The sequence below is a fragment of the Rhineura floridana genome, chromosome 4 (genome assembly GCF_030035675.1).
Source record: "Rhineura floridana isolate rRhiFlo1 chromosome 4, rRhiFlo1.hap2, whole genome shotgun sequence".
In the NCBI taxonomy this organism is placed as follows: Eukaryota; Metazoa; Chordata; class Lepidosauria; order Squamata; family Rhineuridae; genus Rhineura; species Rhineura floridana.
In genome coordinates, this window is record NC_084483.1 from 104,192,324 (window position 1) to 104,210,398 (window position 18,075).

Sequence of the window (18,075 nt, forward strand, 5' to 3'; positions counted from 1 at the left end):
ATGTTGCACTAGGACAATGTGCCGACAGTGTTCTGCAGGTGTAACTTTCACTCAAATGCTGTGTCTGAACAGCAAGCAAGATGTGCTCATGTTGGGAGAGAGTGCCATCTTCCGTTTTAAGTGTCCGTTGTAGAAGAGCATTGAACTTCTGCATTTTGCATCTTTTGTAGAGTGTAAATTTATACCTGCTTCTGCTAGACTTCAGGAAAGAGTGGGAAGCGGGATTCTCAATACAAAACATGTACATCAAAATTTATCCATAAATGTTATTTTTTAAATATTAAATATTATGTAACTATTGCGACATATGGCTTGCAATATGCTAAAGATGTTAGTACTTTTATAACAGTAATAATAGCAACACTCAGATTATTTATTTCATGCCTTAACATGCAAAGTATGGTTGAAAGCATGTATTGGTACTACTGCAACAAAAATATACTATGGCCTGAATTGTGGTAACAAGAACGAACGATAAAATTTTATCTATAGTTTTTGTTTTCTGTCAGGATGATTCTGTCCATTGGGGAGGAGAGGGAGATGATTTGCTACAGATGTTAGAGTAGCATCCATCTTTATTTGGCGTTTGTCTTTTATTTCTAATATGTTACCATGTACTAGTGCAAGTATTATCTACTGAATTCTTATATGGTAGTCCTGGAAGAGAAGGTGATAGTTATTATTACTGCTACTGCTGTTACTGCACTTAGAGAACACTTTGTAATGTAAAATCTCCCAAATGCTTTAGTGCTAATATGTTAACGCTTTATCTAAAATGGAACATTAATATAATGTACCTTGTCTGTATGTGAGAGTGTGTATGTATATATACATACCTACATACACATGGATGTATGCATTCAAATTTTAGAAGGACTTCATACAATAAGAAGCAGATGTGTCACAGTGACAGCAGGCAAGTAGTGGCTGGAGAGCTGAGTTCATTGAAAGAGCCTTGGGATAAATGCACCACATAAGATACCCACTGAAAGACATAAGCTGTTGATGAGGGTGACCTCTGAATGCAAGTCATCTTACTATAAACAGAAGGGTGTAGAAAGTCATTGGTCTGAGACAGGCTTGTTTACTATCCAGATCTCACTTTAGTTAACTTAAGTAAGCCAACTGAGCCTGCCGTGACTGCTCAAGGAAGAACAAAGTGTCTTTAGTTTTGAGTTTGAGACAATAGTGCTGGCTGCAGAATTATCTGATGTTGAAATTGGCTACACACTTCCAGTGGAATTTAGTTGGTACAGAATTTAACACCGCCATATGTTTTTTTCCTGAAATGAGAGTCAGCATGCTTGGGAAATTCTTTTAAATATCTTGAGAGGAAAATGAGGTAAGCTGATGACTTATTTCCATATGGGTTAATGATTAGCACATTCAGAAAGCAGTTGAGAGTGAATAGTGTCTGTTTCATTAAATCACTAATGAGTTTCCCCCCATTTTTTCATATAATTTTCCGTTCTTAGTTTACTTAGTGTGTTTTATATTTTTCATAGATAACGTAACACTTGTATAGAAGTTCTTAACTGCTTTACCATCAGTCATCCTTCTATAAATGATAGTTGTATAAATAATCTGAATGCATATTTAGACATTTCACAGATAGGCATCCAGGTTTTCAGAATGCTTCCTTATTTTTTTCTAATATATGAAATATTTAATTATTAGTTGTTTTCAGGAGAGAAACATAGTTAAGCAATAGAATAATCAGACATTTGGCAGAAATACGTTTTCTTTTTAAAAAAATATAGCAGTACTACTGTGTATATCTTTATTCAGAAGTGACCCCTACTATGTTCAGTGGGGCTCACTCCAGGATAAGCACATGTCGAATTTTAGCCTGTGTGCGTACAGGAAGACCTTTAAAATAGTAATTTGCAGTGTTTCAGAGATGAATTACTGTTTGGAATAGAAATTGATACATCATTTGTAGTACTTCTTTAATTGTTAGAAAGTTTAATCTGACATTCCAGAACTAAAATGTGGAGCTGCATTTTATAACAGTTTTCCTGTGTTTAGAAATCATTCAGGGTACTTTGATGTACTTTATAGCAATGCTAATAATGTAGCGGACTGTAAAACAATAGTTGTTAAGCAATACTGTATCCATGTGTACATTTTTTCTACCTTGTAGGCAGAACAACAGACTAAGCAAAAGTTAAAAGTGCCTTATTGCATTCAGCATAGATGATGTGAATTGGCATTAACAACAACTGCTTCTTAAATGTCTCTTTCATTCAAGAGGACTTGGGAGTGTCTTTTGCTTTAGGAGTAGTATTTTATTACATTAGAAAAGGAAGTAAATTTTAGAGAGAAAAATAAAATGTTTGAACTGTTCATTTGTGAAAATAAATTTGGAGCTGTATTGTTAAGGGAGCCTGTTTTTTGGAAAAGTATGATAAATTATTACAGAACAATATATTCCTCAATTTGGTTTGTATGGTCTAGTGAATAGCAAACAGCAATATCCAGTTACATGTTTCTTTTCTTAGATTGCTCAGTATTTTTTCTGAAACATTTCAGTTCAGTTAAACTTTTTTTTAAATCAGACAGGGCTTGGCTTCTAAACTAACAGCTTTTTGAATACTAAAATCTTACCTATGAATGAATTATACATCTTTTAAATGTTATAATAACCAAAGCCTTCTTCAAAAATATTTTAAGAGGCTTATATTTAAATGTTTATAATTACATTATGTGGTTCTGATAAAATAGTTTAATGAATTCCATAGATGAACCATAAAAGACCATCCGGGAAGACCTCTTAGATTTAATGTTTGGAAAATGATGAGTGTATGTTTAGAAAATGCAAGACAGCTATTAAAGAAATGCATATCTCAAACAGCTTATTAAGTGTACATTGAATGATACCTGGTATTATTTGCCTACCAGTCTGTAATGTGGGTTTATGTACAGATATAATGTACATTATATCTAAGTTAGAATTGAATAGCATTTTTTTTTGCTCTTGGTTAAAAACATGATTTTAATATTTGGAATAGTCTAAAAGAGATGAGTAAAAATCCTTTCCAGTGTTTTAAATGTACATATAATGTTGACCAGTGCTCTTGTTAGTGAAATGCTCAGTTAGGGGAAACCAACAAGATGTGTGTCCTGTAGAAGCCCAATTGAAGAAAATGGAAAGATATTGATTATAAACAAATAGGAAAAAAATCACAATAAACTGCATGTACTGTAGAGGTTACAAGCCAATTGTCTTTTAAAGATTGACCCTCCTTGTCTACTCAAACGTAAGTTCCACTGAGATCAATGAGACTGTCAGGCAAGTGTGTATAGGATTTCATCTTTAGAGTACAATACAACTGAACTTACTGGGACTTATTTCCAAATAGACATATATAAGATTTTTAGTAAAGCAAACTCTATGGTCAGTTTAAAAACATTTCATTAGTGTGAAAATTTGAATAAATTTATTTACATAAATGTAGATAGATATAGTTACATTTTATCTCATACTGTAGCTCAGGGCCAACAATGCTACATATAAAATAAAAATAAAAATAGATTCTGTATCCTTATTTCTAAAAGTAGTAGTAAAAAGATACTTGTTAAATAGCAAGGGTTGTGATATTTAGCTGTCAGGAACTAATATTTAAAACACAATTGTGAAATTAACAGAGCTTTGTTGGGATGGGCTAGAACATTTTTGTTTGTTTTGGTAAGTAATCAAAAACAAATCTTTGTAAACCTCTTTTTTCAAAACTGTCATTTTAGAAATAGCTATCTATTAAGAATGCACCTGAGTATTGAAGATGGGTGTGACTATGGATGTTTTTTCCTATCTACCTGGCAATAAAATGTTAAAAAAGAAAAACATGACAATATTTAGGAATTCTGTGTGTTTTTGCACAGACATCAACTAAAGAGAGGGAAAGTGATAAAAGGTATACATTGTAGTAAATAAAGAAATCTTTTTCTAAAAAAAGAAGTTGTGTAGAAATGTTTAACAGTTAGCATTTTGTATGCACCAAACAGCTATACATTAACAGTGAATTTCTAGGGATGTCTACTCAGAGGTAAGCCCCACCGAGTACAGTAGAACTTGCTCCAAGGTAGTGCGCATAACATTGCAGCCTAATGCTGCAGTCCTATACTTAATTACTTGGCATAAGCCTAATTGAACTCAATGGGGCTTACTTTAGAAATATGTATAGGGTTGTGCTGGTAGTAAATTATCCTTTTCATGTAGGAAAGAGAACAAACAAACCTAAATACAATGAAAAAGGATTTGTTCTGTATTTGAATCCTTTTTTATTATTTAAGAGATTAATAATTGGTGGATTTGGATTCAGATACAAAAAGGAATTGAAAGTAATAATATCCCTTCTAATTCTGGAAATTGTAGCTCCATTGAAACAATTAATTTACCTGTCTGTGCCTGTAGAGAAATCTATATAGGCTGAATATATGGTAGAATTTTCTCTTGGACTGTGATACCAATATTTTGAGCAGGTTGTGTCAAGTGATGAATCTGTGTTGATTAACCTTATGATATTTCTGTAACCAGGGCTGGTGCCAGTGGGCAACCAGGTTGGGCCCTGAGGGGCCCCTCCTTAGGGTGGGACAGTGAAGCTCCTGCTTGGCGATCTGCGGCAGCATTGGACATGGCAGCATCAGGTTGTAGGACTCAGCAATCTGATGCTGCTGTGGATCGCAAAGTGGGAGCTCTCATTAACCACCATGGACCCCCCACCGCGATACATGCAGTTCAGGCTTAAATAAGCCCGCCAGTCCCACTGTCATATCAGCGTGAATGCCCTGCATGCTCCGTGTGCAGGTCTCTCATCACCCAAGATGATGACATGCCTAAGGGGTTGATGCCCCTGCCATCATCTTGGGTGATGGCAGGCATGCACATGTAGTGCACAGTGCATGCATGCTGATGCGCTGACATGACATATTTGATATCTAAGAACATATTGACGGGAGTTCTTTTCTTTGCCTATGTAATGAATGAAATATTATTTGTATATAAATTGTATGTTATATATACACACATATTGTACCTTCAGGATAAGGATTTCTTGTTTATTTTCTCAGGGATATAGACCTTTAAAGATGACAGGGCAAAATTTAGTTTAACATCTGGGCTGGGCACTATATTAAGTAAACCTTGAGCCACCCTACATACTGTTTTCTGGCTGACCTTGAGAGATTTGGAAAAGGCCCTGTAAGTAGGAATGGTGAGTGCCCACTGGTAAGATACTTGGAAGTATCACCTCACATAAAATTTGGACATTTTGAACCAGCTAATACCTATCTTTTGAGATTGGGCAAACCATATGATAAATCCATATCCATCAAAGGATAAAAATATATTCTCAGGAGTAGATAGGTGAGTAGTATAAAAACAAGTTTAAAACAGATTTAGGTTTTTTCCCCCAATTCATGTGGGTTTATTGATTTGTTTATTATCTTGTTCTCTCTATATGCCATAATATTATGCTTTGTTACAACAGCAAACTGTGCATGTAGTGATAAAAATGAATTATATATTATATGTATATTGACCACTGAAGAAGACCCATTAAGGGTAGAAACATGTCTGGTCCACTATCTAAGTATTTGTATGCTACATTTGGTTTATCACAACATTGTTGGCTACGTTAGTTGACATTATGATATATTCCATATATGTGTCAGCAACATTGAGTTTTTAGACATTTGATTTTATTTATTGGTATTTTCCCTGTATTGTTTTATATGTACACACATTCATTGTTTGAGATTAAAGTTGGACATTTTTATTTATTTATTTTATTAACCTTGGTATTAATATTTGTTATACTTGAATACCCACACCCAATTTTATACTGCTATCTGCTTTTGTAGCTTGGGTTTATATTTCCTTGTTCTTTCATCTTCTTTTGAAAATATGCCTTGATCCAATTTTATGTGTGCTTTAGAAAAGTTTTTATGGAAGATTTGTTCATCCAGAATGGAGATGAATATTCGGTTTCACATCCTGTTGAAAGTGCAGATAAGTGGCACCTAACTATTGAACATGGATGGGTTTGTTTGTTTGTTTGATTGATATCCTACCCTTTCTCCCAGGGTGGCATTATACTACAGACTTAATCAGATTTATGTCCATGGTTTCTGATCTATCATGGAAATATGATGGTGTACCCAGATCTCCTTAGTTAGATTGGGATGACAATCCGGTAACTGAACTCTTTTTAGATACAATTCTACATTAAAATTAAATTTGCATAATTTTATAGCAAAATACTTATAACTAAAGAAACTGTAATGCATAAGTAAAACGCATAAAGCCTGCTTTAATTTAAAATCTTACTTAGCTGTTTTCTCCTTACTTTTAAAAAGTATAACTTTTTCTTTCTACTGAAGAAATGAAAATCATTATTAATGGAGCGTAATGTTCAGGTAGAACTCGTATAAGGATGCTAAGCTCGGACTTGCATTCATAATAGAATTGAAAATGCATACATTGTGTAAGTGGTAAACACAATTCTCTCTTAAGGAATGATATTTTAATTCTGCCTTTACTGCTATTACTGTTGTTGTTGGTTGTTTTTTTATATTTAAAAATGTGTGTGTCATTCATTGGCGATCACTCATGGTTGAGTAAGATGATTGTCTTCCAAGATGAGGTCTTTAACGGTGAGTCCGTAAGTGACTGTGGAGGCCAATTCTAGATCCACACAGCCTCCCACAGTGAGGACATCGGTTTTCAGATAGAAGACAGTTTTGCTGAGGATTTGCTTGACGTGCCTTCCGCTTAGCTCGTTTGTCCCTTTCGCCCTGTACTCATGCTTCTTCAAAGTCCATAGCACCATAGCTGATCTCCAATTGGGACGCTCATGGGCCAAAGCTTCCTAGTTCTCGATGCTCATGTTACATTTTTGTAGATTAGCTTTAAGAACATCTTTAAACCTTTTTTGCTATATTCTATATTTCATTTTCCATCCTTAAGTTGGGAGTAAAGTAGCTGCTTTGGAAGACGGTGATCAGGCATTCAAACAACATGGCCTGTCAAGCAAAGTTGACGTTGAAGGATCATTGTGAAGTTATCTTCAAGGAACAGTTTGATGACTGGTGCACCTTTGCTGTTTTTCTATTTAATTTATTACAAACTCTTATAAATTAGAATTTATTACCTGCCCTTCACCCAGAGGTCCCAGGGCAGATTACAATAATTTTAAAACACACAATTAAAACAGTTAAAAACAACCTAAACAACATAACCAAAATAGGGTGGGCCCTAAAAAATATACATCTCAGATGTTGAAGGTCAGGGTAAAGAGGTGCATCTTCAGCATTCGCCAAAAGTTGTACAGTGAAGTTGCCAGATGCACCTTGGTGGGGAGGGAGTTGCACAGCTTAGGGGCTGCCACAGAGAATGCCCTCTCCCGGACCACCATCCCCCAAACATCCAAGGGTGGCAGAACTACCAAAAGGGCCCTCTCTGCTGATCTCAATACACGAGAGGATCTGCAGGGAAGGAGATGGCCTTTTAGATATTTGGGACCTAAGCCATTTAGGGCTTTAAATACTAATGTGAGCACCTTGAACTGGGTCTGGAAATGAACTGGCAACCATTGCAGCTGTTTTAAAACAGGGATTATATGAGTTCTAAAAGGAATCCCCACCAGTAATCTGGCTACTGCGTTTTGGACCAGTTGAAGTTTCTGAGTCATCTTCAAGGGCAGTTCCACATAGAATGCATTGCAGTACTCCCATCTGGAAGTTACCAGAGCATGGAGCACTGTGGCTAAGTCATCTCTGTCCAAAAAGGGTCAAAGCTAGAGAACCAGCCAGAGCTAGAAAAAGCCACTTCTAGCCATGTAGGCCACCTGAACCTCAAGTGACAGTGTTGGATCAAGGAGTATCCCCAGGCTGTGGACCTGTTCCTTCAAGGAAAGAGCAACCCGATCCAGAACAAGTCATCTTCCCACCTCCTGAACATGAGAACTCTGGACACACGACACCTCTGTCTTCAGGATTCAGCCTCAATTTATTGGCCCATGTCCAGGCCATCACAGCCTCCAAGCACTGGTTCATCACCTCATCTGCCTCTCCTGATTCAGATGGGAGGTAGAGCTGGGTGTCATATGTATATTGGTGGCACCTCTCTCCAAATCTCCTGATGACTGCTCCAAGTGGCTTCATAGATGTTAAATAGCATTAGGGGCAAGATGGAACCCTGTGGAACACCACGGGATAATTTCCATGGTGCTGAACATCCTCCCATAACTACTTTTTGGAAGTGGCTCTGGAGGTATGAGCGGAACCATTGAAGCACAGTGCCACCAACCCCCACCTCCTCAAGATGTACCAGAAGGATAATAGCATGATTAATAGCATCAAAAGCTGCTGAGAGATCAAGGAGAAGGAGCAGGGTCACATTCCCCCATTTCTCTCCCAACAGATGTCATCAACCAGGGTGACCAAGACAGTTTCAGTGCCATGGCTAGGCCTAAAGCCAGACTGGAATGGATCCAAGTAATCAGATTGCTCCAAGCATGTGTGAAGGTGGACCGCTACCACCTTCTCAAGCATCTTGTCCAAAAGGGATATTTGACACTGGGCAATAGTTGTGAAAAATAGGTAAAAAGTATACCATAAAATGGTTATATTCTGCATACCTTAAATAAATAATGCATATGACTCCAATGTTATGTCAGTGAGTTCCAACGAAGCATCCAGAACGTGGTCTTGTCCTTATTTATTGGATGAGTTTCAGTCTGTACAGCTTGAGGATGTTGACAAGATCCTTGGACTGGTGCGGGCGACCACATCTGTTCTGGACCCTTGCCCCTCTTGGCTGGTGAAAGCTGGCAGGACCGGAACCGCCGGCTGGGCCAAGGAGATAATAAACGCCTCTTTGAGAGAGGGAGTGGTCCCTGACTGCCTAAAAGAGGCGGTAATGAGATCACTCCTGAAGAAATCCTCTTTGGACCCAGATAACCTGAACAACTATAGACCTGTGGCGAATGTTCCGTTCTTGGGCAAGGTACTGGAACGGGTGGTTGCCAGCCAGCTCCAGGGGCTCTTGGATGACACTGATTATCTTGATCCATTTCAATCCGGTTTTAGGCCCGGTTTTGGCACCGAAACAGCCTTGGTCGCCCTGTACGATGACCTTTGTTGGGAGAGGGACAGGGGGAGTGTGACTCTGTTGATTCTCCTTGATCTCTCAGCTGCTTTTGATACCATCGACCATGGTATCCTTCTGGGAAGACTCACAGAGTTGGGAGTTGGGGGTACTGCTTGGCAGTGGCTCCGCTTCTACTTGGTGGGTCGCCACCAGAAGGTAGTGCTTGGGGAACATTACTCGATACCCTGGACTCTCCATTGTGGAGTCCCGCAGGGATCGGTACTGTTCCCCATGCTTTTCAACATCTACATGAAGCCGCTGGGTGCGGTCATCAGGAGTTTTGGGCTGCATTGTCATCAGTATGCTGATGACACGCAGCTCTATTTCTCCTTTTCATCCTCCTCAGGTGAGGCTGTTAACGTGCTAAACCGTTGCCTGACCGCGATAATGAACTGGATGGGAGCTAACAGACTGAAGCTCAATCCAGACAAGACTGAGACGCTGTTGGTAAGTGCCTTCTCTGCTCAGATGGTGGATGTTCATCCTGTTCTTGATGAGGTTACACTCCCCTTGAAGGAACAGGTTCATAGCTTGGGAGTTCTTTTCGATCCTTCCCTGTCTCTTGAGGCCCAGGTGGCCTCGGTGGCACGGAATGCTTTTTACCATCTTCGATTGGTAGCCCAGCTACGTCCCTATCTGGACAGTGACGACCTCGCTTCAGTTGTTCATGCTCTGGTAACTTCTAGATTGGACTACTGCAACGCGCTCTACGTGGGGCTGCCCTTGAAGACTGTTCGGAAACTACAGCTAGTCCAGAATGCAGCGGCCAGATTGTTGACGCAGACCAGAAGGTCCGCTCATATAACACCTGTTCTGGCCCGTCTGCACTGGCTTCCTATTTGTTTCCGGGCTAGATTCAAAGTGCTGGTTTTGACCTATAAAGCCCTACACGGCATGGGACCGCAATACCTGGTGGAACGCCTCTCCCAATATGAACCTACCCGTACACTACGCTCAACATCTAAGACCCTCCTCCGAGTACCATCCCATCGAGAGGCTCGGAGGGTGATGACTAGAACCAGGGCCTTTTCAGTAGTGGCCCCCGAACTGTGGAACAGTCTTCCTGATGAGGTGCGCCTGGCGCCGATGCTACTATCTTTTCGGCGCCAGGTGAAAACCTTTTTATACTCCCAGGCATTTTAAAGTGTATTTTAAACAGCATTTCCGTATTTTGGATGTTGTTTGGTTCGTTATTGTTTTTTTATTATTATTATTTATTGTATTTATTGTATTTATATATTGTGCTTGTTTTTATTTTTTTGTACACCGCCCAGAGAGCCTTCGGGCTTAGGGCAGTATATAAATTAAACTAAATAAATAAATAAATAAAATAAATATGACAGCTTTATAGTTTAAACAATGAATATGATTAAATCAGACTACATTTTTGCCTCTCTGAATATATTGTTACTATACTGCATGTTCAACTATTATAGGTACATAAGTGTTAAACATGTCTAGTGCATTTATTTTTAATCTAAAATTATTATACGAGCAATGTGCGTAGCATGTCACAGAGTACAAGAGGACAGGTGCATGCCCTGAGGAGCACACTGTCTAGTTTGAAGCAGAGGGAACTGGATAAAGGAGTAAGCTGGAAAGCAATATGCAGTTCTTTCAGTTGCACATGTTTAGGGTTTGTTAATTGCAATATGGCATGAGAACTGGAGACTTGTGCCACTTTTCATAGAAAAGGTGGATTTTGAGGAGGTATTTGAATGGAGTAAGATGATGTTCTGGGAACTAGTTCCAAGCATGAGATGCAGCAAAGTACAAATAGCAGAGTTTTTGGAAGGATAAGGAGACCTTCAAACAGTGTAGGGTGGTGAAGCTGGAGGAGTGACGATCATAGGCAAGGATGTATTAAGCTATAGGAATGGAAGGATGTCAGGGCAGGACAATGGAGGGCTTTAAAGGTAAGGACAAAGAACTTATGCTGGATCTAGGAGCAGATAGGAAGCCAGTGTATGGATTTCAGAAGTGATTTCATATTAACAGAGTGACAAGAGAGATCAGTGCTTTTGGTATCAGAGTGCAAGCCTTTTAAGTAGAAACCTTATCCCAGTGTGCATCTGTGATGGAATTGCTTCTTAAGATGTTTTTAAAGCTTTTTTAAAAAGATGTTTTGCTTTGATATATTTTAATTAAAGTCTGTTTTTAAGATGTTTTAGAGTGTTTTTAATGTTTTGTTTGCTGCCCTCCTTCTGGGAGGAAGGGCGGGATATACATTTAATAAATAAAATAACAAATAAATAAGTGGAGGACCAAGGTGACATGGTGGAAGACTGGATAGGAGTCACTCAGCCTAATTTGTCTTAGAGATGTTGTGAGGTTAAATGGGATGGGAGTGGTGAGTAGAGAATTATACAAGCTGTGTTGAACGTGAAAGAACAGTAGCAATAAAATATCGTAAAATAAACGTTTGTTAAGATATCTAGGTTTTTAAGAGACAATTGCATTGTGTTATGTGTTACATCATTCCTATCCCCCCCTCCCAAGTGTGGGGTTCAGGCTGGAGTACTCAAAGTGTAGGATATGGTCTGAATATTCACATCAATTTCATTGCTATGTCCCAAAGTAAAATGAATAGGAGTTACAAACAATTATCTTAACAGCTCTTTGTAGTTCTCATTGAGCCACTTCCTACTGCTGAGAAACCTGGAAGCTGCAGGCTGTATTTCTCCAAAGCCCTTCTCCAGATTGTCTGAACCCACAAAATGCTGGGAGATTCAGACCATTTAACAAAAAATTATTGGAAATTCTAGACCACCCTCTCTATTTGCAGAGTCTGTTGCCTTCTGCCCTAGCAGAAATTGGTGGCGGGCTGTTTCTCTAATCCTCTTAGATTAGTGCTCTTGCCACAAAGTTGCAGTAGGAGACAGACAGAAAATATTTGTATGGATTACCTTGGGAGTGTTTTGGTAAGAGAAACCCTCCATTTCCATGAGCCAGTGTTTACTTGAACTTATGAGGAGAGTCAGCATCATGGGGCATCCTCTTAAGTTGTCTCTCCCTCCCATGATGTATTCTGCCAGCTGTTCCATGATTTCGTCTTATGCCCAGTGCACAGAATGCTCCAAAGAGTGCATTGAAGCTACTTTGTTACCATCTGTTCTCCTTACTGGGGCTTGGACCTCACTCTGAGAATCAGTATACTATTCAAAAAGCCTTGCTTGTAAGCAGAGGAAATACTATGCAAATGGAGAAAAAACATAATCAGTTATGTATCATCTGTGGTCTGAAAGTAAACACTGGCATTTCCGCTCCCATTTCTGTTCTTGTCAGAATTCTCGGATGTCCCTATACATATCCCAGAATTATGTCTGTGAATTGGCTTTATTCTGAGCATTGAATGTGCTATTGTAATAAACAGGGAAAGGCATTATGGTTCAAGACAGCCCTGATCCAAGCATATGCCAGCCGCAAGCAGGAAGATGTAACTGGCCAATTGATCCCTGGAACCCATAACCAAGTAACACCTATAATTTGGTTATTAATCATCCCTTGCAAAGTGAATGGATGTCAGCTGTCAGCCACATCCACCCTGATGAAACCAAGCATTCTTGTTGCATGTCCTGAAGAGATATAAGCTCCCTTTTCCAGAATGATAAATCTGCTTTAATAAAATGATTTTGACAGGCAGAGACATTCATGTGACTTTTCTTTAGCCCTTTAGCGTGACATTTAATTGATATTTAATTGAACTAACAGCTGGTATAGCACAGTGGGGAGGAGAGCCTGGCTGGGAGTCCAGAGTCTGTGAGTTCAAATCCCCGCTTGTGTCTCCTGGGTGTAAAGGGCCAGCTAAAGATCACCCCCACAGTGGGTGGCTCAGGGGTTACATGCCCTGCCACCTGTGCAGCCATGGGCAAGCTGCACAGTCCCAAGGAGCCCAGTTGCCCCCAGTTGGCAGTTGCGGACAAGGAAGGGGCTGTCTTGTGCAGCTGTGGCAAGCTGAGCAGGCCCTAGGCAGCTGGGGAGGACTAGCCTCAGAGGGAGGCAATGGTAAACCCCCTCTGAATACCACTTACCATGAAAACCCTATTCATAGGGTAGCCATAAGTCAGGATCGACTTGAAGGCAGTCCATTTTAATTGATATCTCAGGAAAACCAATCATCCAGAGTCTTTAGTTAAGAAATGACACTAGGGTCCATTCCAGAACTTTGTGATAAGTCCTTTTCAGATTCAGGTTGAGATTCACTGATAGGTTTTTTCTATAATTGGATGTATATTGCATCCCCAGTTTGTTCAGCTTCTTGTGACCATATCAGAAGGTTGGTCTATGCTCTTCTTTTTCAGAGGTCTTGCCTCCATGGATGCCTGCAGTATCTGGTTCTGTCTCTTTCTTTAACTTTAGCTAGAAGCCTTACTTGCCTCCTCTATTCCACATTCTCCTTGCTTCTGACCTGTGTGGATTACTTCTCCCAGAATTAGTCAGGACTCCTCTTCAGAGAGGTACCCATCAGTGTCTTTCTAAAGGGGAAGATTTTCCTATTTTAAAACCAAATTGGGAGGGTTCCAGGAAACTAAGAGTTGATATTTATAAGATTAACATAGGCATTGATCATACAGATGTTGTTTGAACAGATGGAGGATTATCCAAAATGATGAACTTCTGTCAAAGCATTCAAGGTTACCTGTGACTCTTCACCTATTGTCACAATGAATTGTCACAATGAAAATTCCACAGACTACAATTTGGGATTTCCATCCCACTCCAAAGTCAGACAGATAATTGTTGCAATGCACCTTTCCTGATCTTAATGACTTTAGCTCTTGCAAGACAAGGAAAGCTAGACTTTGTATGGGAACTTTTCTCCTGTTTGGTTCTCTTTATCTCTATAGGCAACTGTCTAGCTTCTCCCTCTCTATATTTGTAATAGTAACTAAGTGCAAGACCCAGTCAACTAGATTGCCTGTGTAATGTACTGTTACCCTTTTTTGTTTTGTATATTGCTGTAGTGGTTTTTGGAACCACTTTATTACTACTACTAAAACTATTTTATTGTGTTACAAATAAATATTAGAATTGCAACCTTTAATTCACTGGTCCTAATTCACTGGACCCCAAGCACATAGTAATATTGGTTTTTATTGGTCACTGCTATAGCACAGTGCATAGGAGAACCTGGCTGGGAGCAGACTCTGCAATTTCAAATCCCTGCTCGTGTCTCCTGGGTGTAAAGGGCCATCTAAAGATCACCCCCACAGTGAGTGGCTCAGGGGTTACGTGTCCTGCCACCTGTGCAGCTGTGGGCAAGCTGCACAGTCCCAAGGAGCCCAGTTGCCCCCAGCTGGCAGTTGCGGATAAGGAAGGGGCTGGCTTGTGCTGCTGTGGCAAGCTGAGCAGGCCCTTGCCAGCTGGGGAGGACTAGCCTCAGAGGGAGGCAGTGGTAAATCCCCTCTGCATACTGCTTACCATGAAAACCCTATTCATAGGGTCGCCATAAGTTGGGATCGACTTGAAGGCAGTCCATTTCCATTTTCAAAGTCCTTCAAATAAGGAAGATGCTCATAGCCAATGCTGCTCTGTCAGTAGCATGCAAATCTGTAGCACGCAGATTGAAATATCCCAAGGGTAGTACTGCTAATTTCCCAAATTAGCACTTTTCTGTGAATCTGCATGCATGTCGTGCATGTGTTCACAGAGACACTAGCAGATCTGGTAACAAGAAGCTTAGATAACCTGTCCTTTCTCTTCCCAGCTCCTTTGGTCCATTGTCTTTCCCTTAGATGACTTTCTCTTAGAGGTTTAAATCTTAGGCCCAATTCAAGCATAACAATGGTGTCCTGTTACGTTAATAACTGCTATGATCCTCAGACTTATGTGCTTTCCCTTCCTCTCATCCTTTTCTATGGCCACAACAAGGAAAGCAGAAATGTCTGCTTTTAAACACACTACAGTTGACCTCAGAAGTCAGGTATCTCTCACATGTTGAATGGGAAAAAGGCAGAATAAAATAATATTATCAGATCCTGGTTTGATCTGAAGCCATAATTTAAACAAACCTTCAAATCAGACTGTGATTTTGTTTAAAACTGTGGTTTGAAACAGGGTTGGGAAACCTTTTTTCCCCCCTGGCAGGCCACATTTATATCTGCCCTACATTTTGGGGGCCAAATTTGACAGGTAGGTGGGGCAACCCACCTGCCAATCACAGTGATGTCAGGTAAGGAACCTCTTTGAAGATGCTTTCACAGCATTCCTTCAATAAGCTTGCTCCAGGATCACAAAGGGATTTGCACTGAAAACCTTGCTAAAACAGATGATTTCCCCTCTTTTTGTAGCAGGAGTTTCAATACAAAGCCCTTCATGAGCCTGGAGAAAGGCATGCTCCTACCGTCCATCAACTGTTGGATGGGGAGAACATGCCTTGCCTCAGCAAAAGAATGAAAGGGAACTCACTTTAAGTTCCAGATTGTTCCTTTGAAGCCATGCAGGTACTGCCCCCACACCTCATGTCATTTATGATGTGAGGTGTGGAGCAGGTGGGCATGGCTTGCCATGATTGGCCCATGGGCCAGAGGTTCAAATGAGGGGGAAGCCTTAGTACTTCCACAACTTTATTAATATTCACTAATAGGCAAAAAACCTTGCAGTTTAAGAATGTACCTATAGCCAACAGATATTTCTATGAAACTTTAAAAAGCAGGGCAACTAGGCAGCTATAGTGAATGCACCAGGGGAGCAGGAGAGCTGACCTCTCTGAGATACTGTACGGTTCTACAAATTTGTCAAACTGCAAACACAATTTGGGTTGGTCTTTCAAAGTCCAATCCACTTCCTGTGTAGCTTGGAAGAATTTGGAATCCGAAAGCCTAAAGAAAAACCCTGTAACAAAAAATGTGCGTACCCAGCTGCTGGGTAACCAGAAAGCAGGTTCCGCAAAACCTCCAACTTAACTGGGGAGGGACCCTTTTCCCTGAGCAGCTCTGGGTGGGGGCTGCTTCCTGCTCCCTTGCTGATCCTTGACTCCCCCCCTAAACAGCCTGCCCCTGGGACAGGTCGTGCACGAGTGTGCTGCTACACAGATGGAACACTTGTGCCTGAAACAACACAGGTTGTGAGCACAAAACCCTTGGGAACTAAATTCCCAGCACAGCAGCCGTTGTTGAACCTCTTGCCCCGCATTAAGGCAGGGAACAGTAGCAATCGACTACTGGCTCAATAAGTGCCTGCTGTCACACCTGTCCCCAGTCATGACTCGGGCCACTGCCATGAACTGCAGCCACAACTCTGGCTCTTTCTTGTCCCATGGCAGTGTCCTATCACATGCAGCCCGCATACGAAAGACCTCATGATAGGTAAGCAAGCCCAGGCCAGAAGACTCAACATAAGCTCTATATATTATATCCAGGTATTTTACCAGAGGCAACCCCTTCTGTGGCTGCCTCTCCATCACCACCCCACATAGATCAGGTACTCTGGCAGCCAGTTGGCCCACGTCCAATCAAGCTTCCTATGCATGGGCCTCTCAGGCTCCCCCTCGTCATCCTTTTCCCTATCTTTTTTCGGGTGCTCTCGGTAGAGTAGGGAAAACAAATCCATGTGCTCCCCCTGCCAAATTTTGTCTTTGGTCACTGGGAGCAGGTAGAAACCCAGGGTGACAGACGTGTTGCCGAAAGGAATGGCACCCACAGTGACTGACCCCAAGAGATCCTTCACTTTTTCCTGAACTGCGGCTGTAGCCAGCTGTTCACCGACTGGCGCTGCAGGCGGATCTGTCCCCATAGGAGATGCAGCCAGTGCAGTCACCTGTCCCCCCCATGTGTTGCCAGACTTGGTTGCAAGCCACCTGAAGCGGAAGCTGGAGACCTCCTGCTGTCACCACTGTGCCCTGCCCAGTGTTGGATGTGATACTTGCTTCCACCCTGGAAGGAGTATAGAATGGTCCCCATGGAGTCCACTCCCAACTTGGCCACCCACTGGCCTGAGCAGGCCTTGCCAACTCACCAGCTCCCACCAGTGACCCTGTCACACCAGTCACCCGACCCTCCTCCTCTGATGATGGTGTTGAGATGTCCTTGGGTGCATCCTCCGCCTGTTGCGTTCCAGCTGCCTCTGTTGGGGTAGAGGGAACCTCTGCCTCCCCCCGGTCGCAAGCTGGACCGAGCCAGGACTGGTTTCCAGGGCATCTAGCCGGGCTAAAATTAAGGCCACAGCATTTTGGTTAGCACTTTTCTGCTGACCACCTCTACCGCTGCTCAGCACCCTAGCCTTAGCGTGTTTAGACCTGGCTGCCACCCCTGCAGAAGTCCCAGGTCTGGCTGTTGTCTCCATGGCAGTCGGGGGGTGCCTGGTGCCCTGACCAGATGCTCCCATCCCCCATTTCTCTAGCGCCTCCAGTTGTGCTAAAATAGCTGCCTATGGTGGTGCCTCTTCTTCATCTGAACAACCAGCCACTTGGGGGGGGGGTTGGTGGTGGCCCATGGGCCTTCCCTTTCACCCCCCTTTCCCTTTTTTGGGCAGCATTGGTTTATATTTTTATTCTATTTATTACTATTATTTTTATTTATTTATACTTGTATTATGTATTTATTTATTTGTAAGAGAACTGCCTAGGCCACTTGTGTGTACACCTGCCATCCCCCCAACTACAGGGGGGGTAGCCAACAAACCCCCCGACCGTCCTGGCCTCTCTAACGAGGCCCACTCTCCGCCAATCTGAAGCACCAGCAAATTGTGCCGATCATGTGGCCGCCCTTACACCCAGCTAATTCAGCAGCTCAAGCCCATCCTATGCTGTTGCCCTCCCCCAAATGTCCTGGGGAGGCAGAAAACCAAGCCGAATTGGCCCCAATGACGCAAAGCGTCAACAAAATTGTGCCATCCACGCGGCAAAAACAAAATAGCCACCGGTCTCATCCCATGCTGCTCCGTCCTCCTTGCTAAGCTGTCGCGTGCCAAGAGGAGGATAGAAG

At 41.6% G+C, this 18,075-nt stretch overlaps 1 protein-coding gene across 26 annotated transcripts in view; it reads left to right on the top strand.

Annotated features, from left to right (window-relative positions):
• Positions 1-18,075, top strand: part of EYA4 (EYA transcriptional coactivator and phosphatase 4) — a 249,893-nt gene that overhangs the window by 78,789 nt on the left and 153,029 nt on the right. For 3 of the 26 annotated variants that reach the window (XM_061623895.1, XM_061623896.1, XM_061623900.1), the window contains exon 1: positions 1,125-1,342. The exons of the other annotated variants lie outside the window; for them this stretch is intronic. The gene's annotated coding sequence lies outside the window, so the exon portion shown is untranslated. Of the gene's footprint in view, positions 1-1,124; positions 1,343-18,075 lie in introns of those variants that run through there. 26 annotated transcript variants of the gene reach the window in all.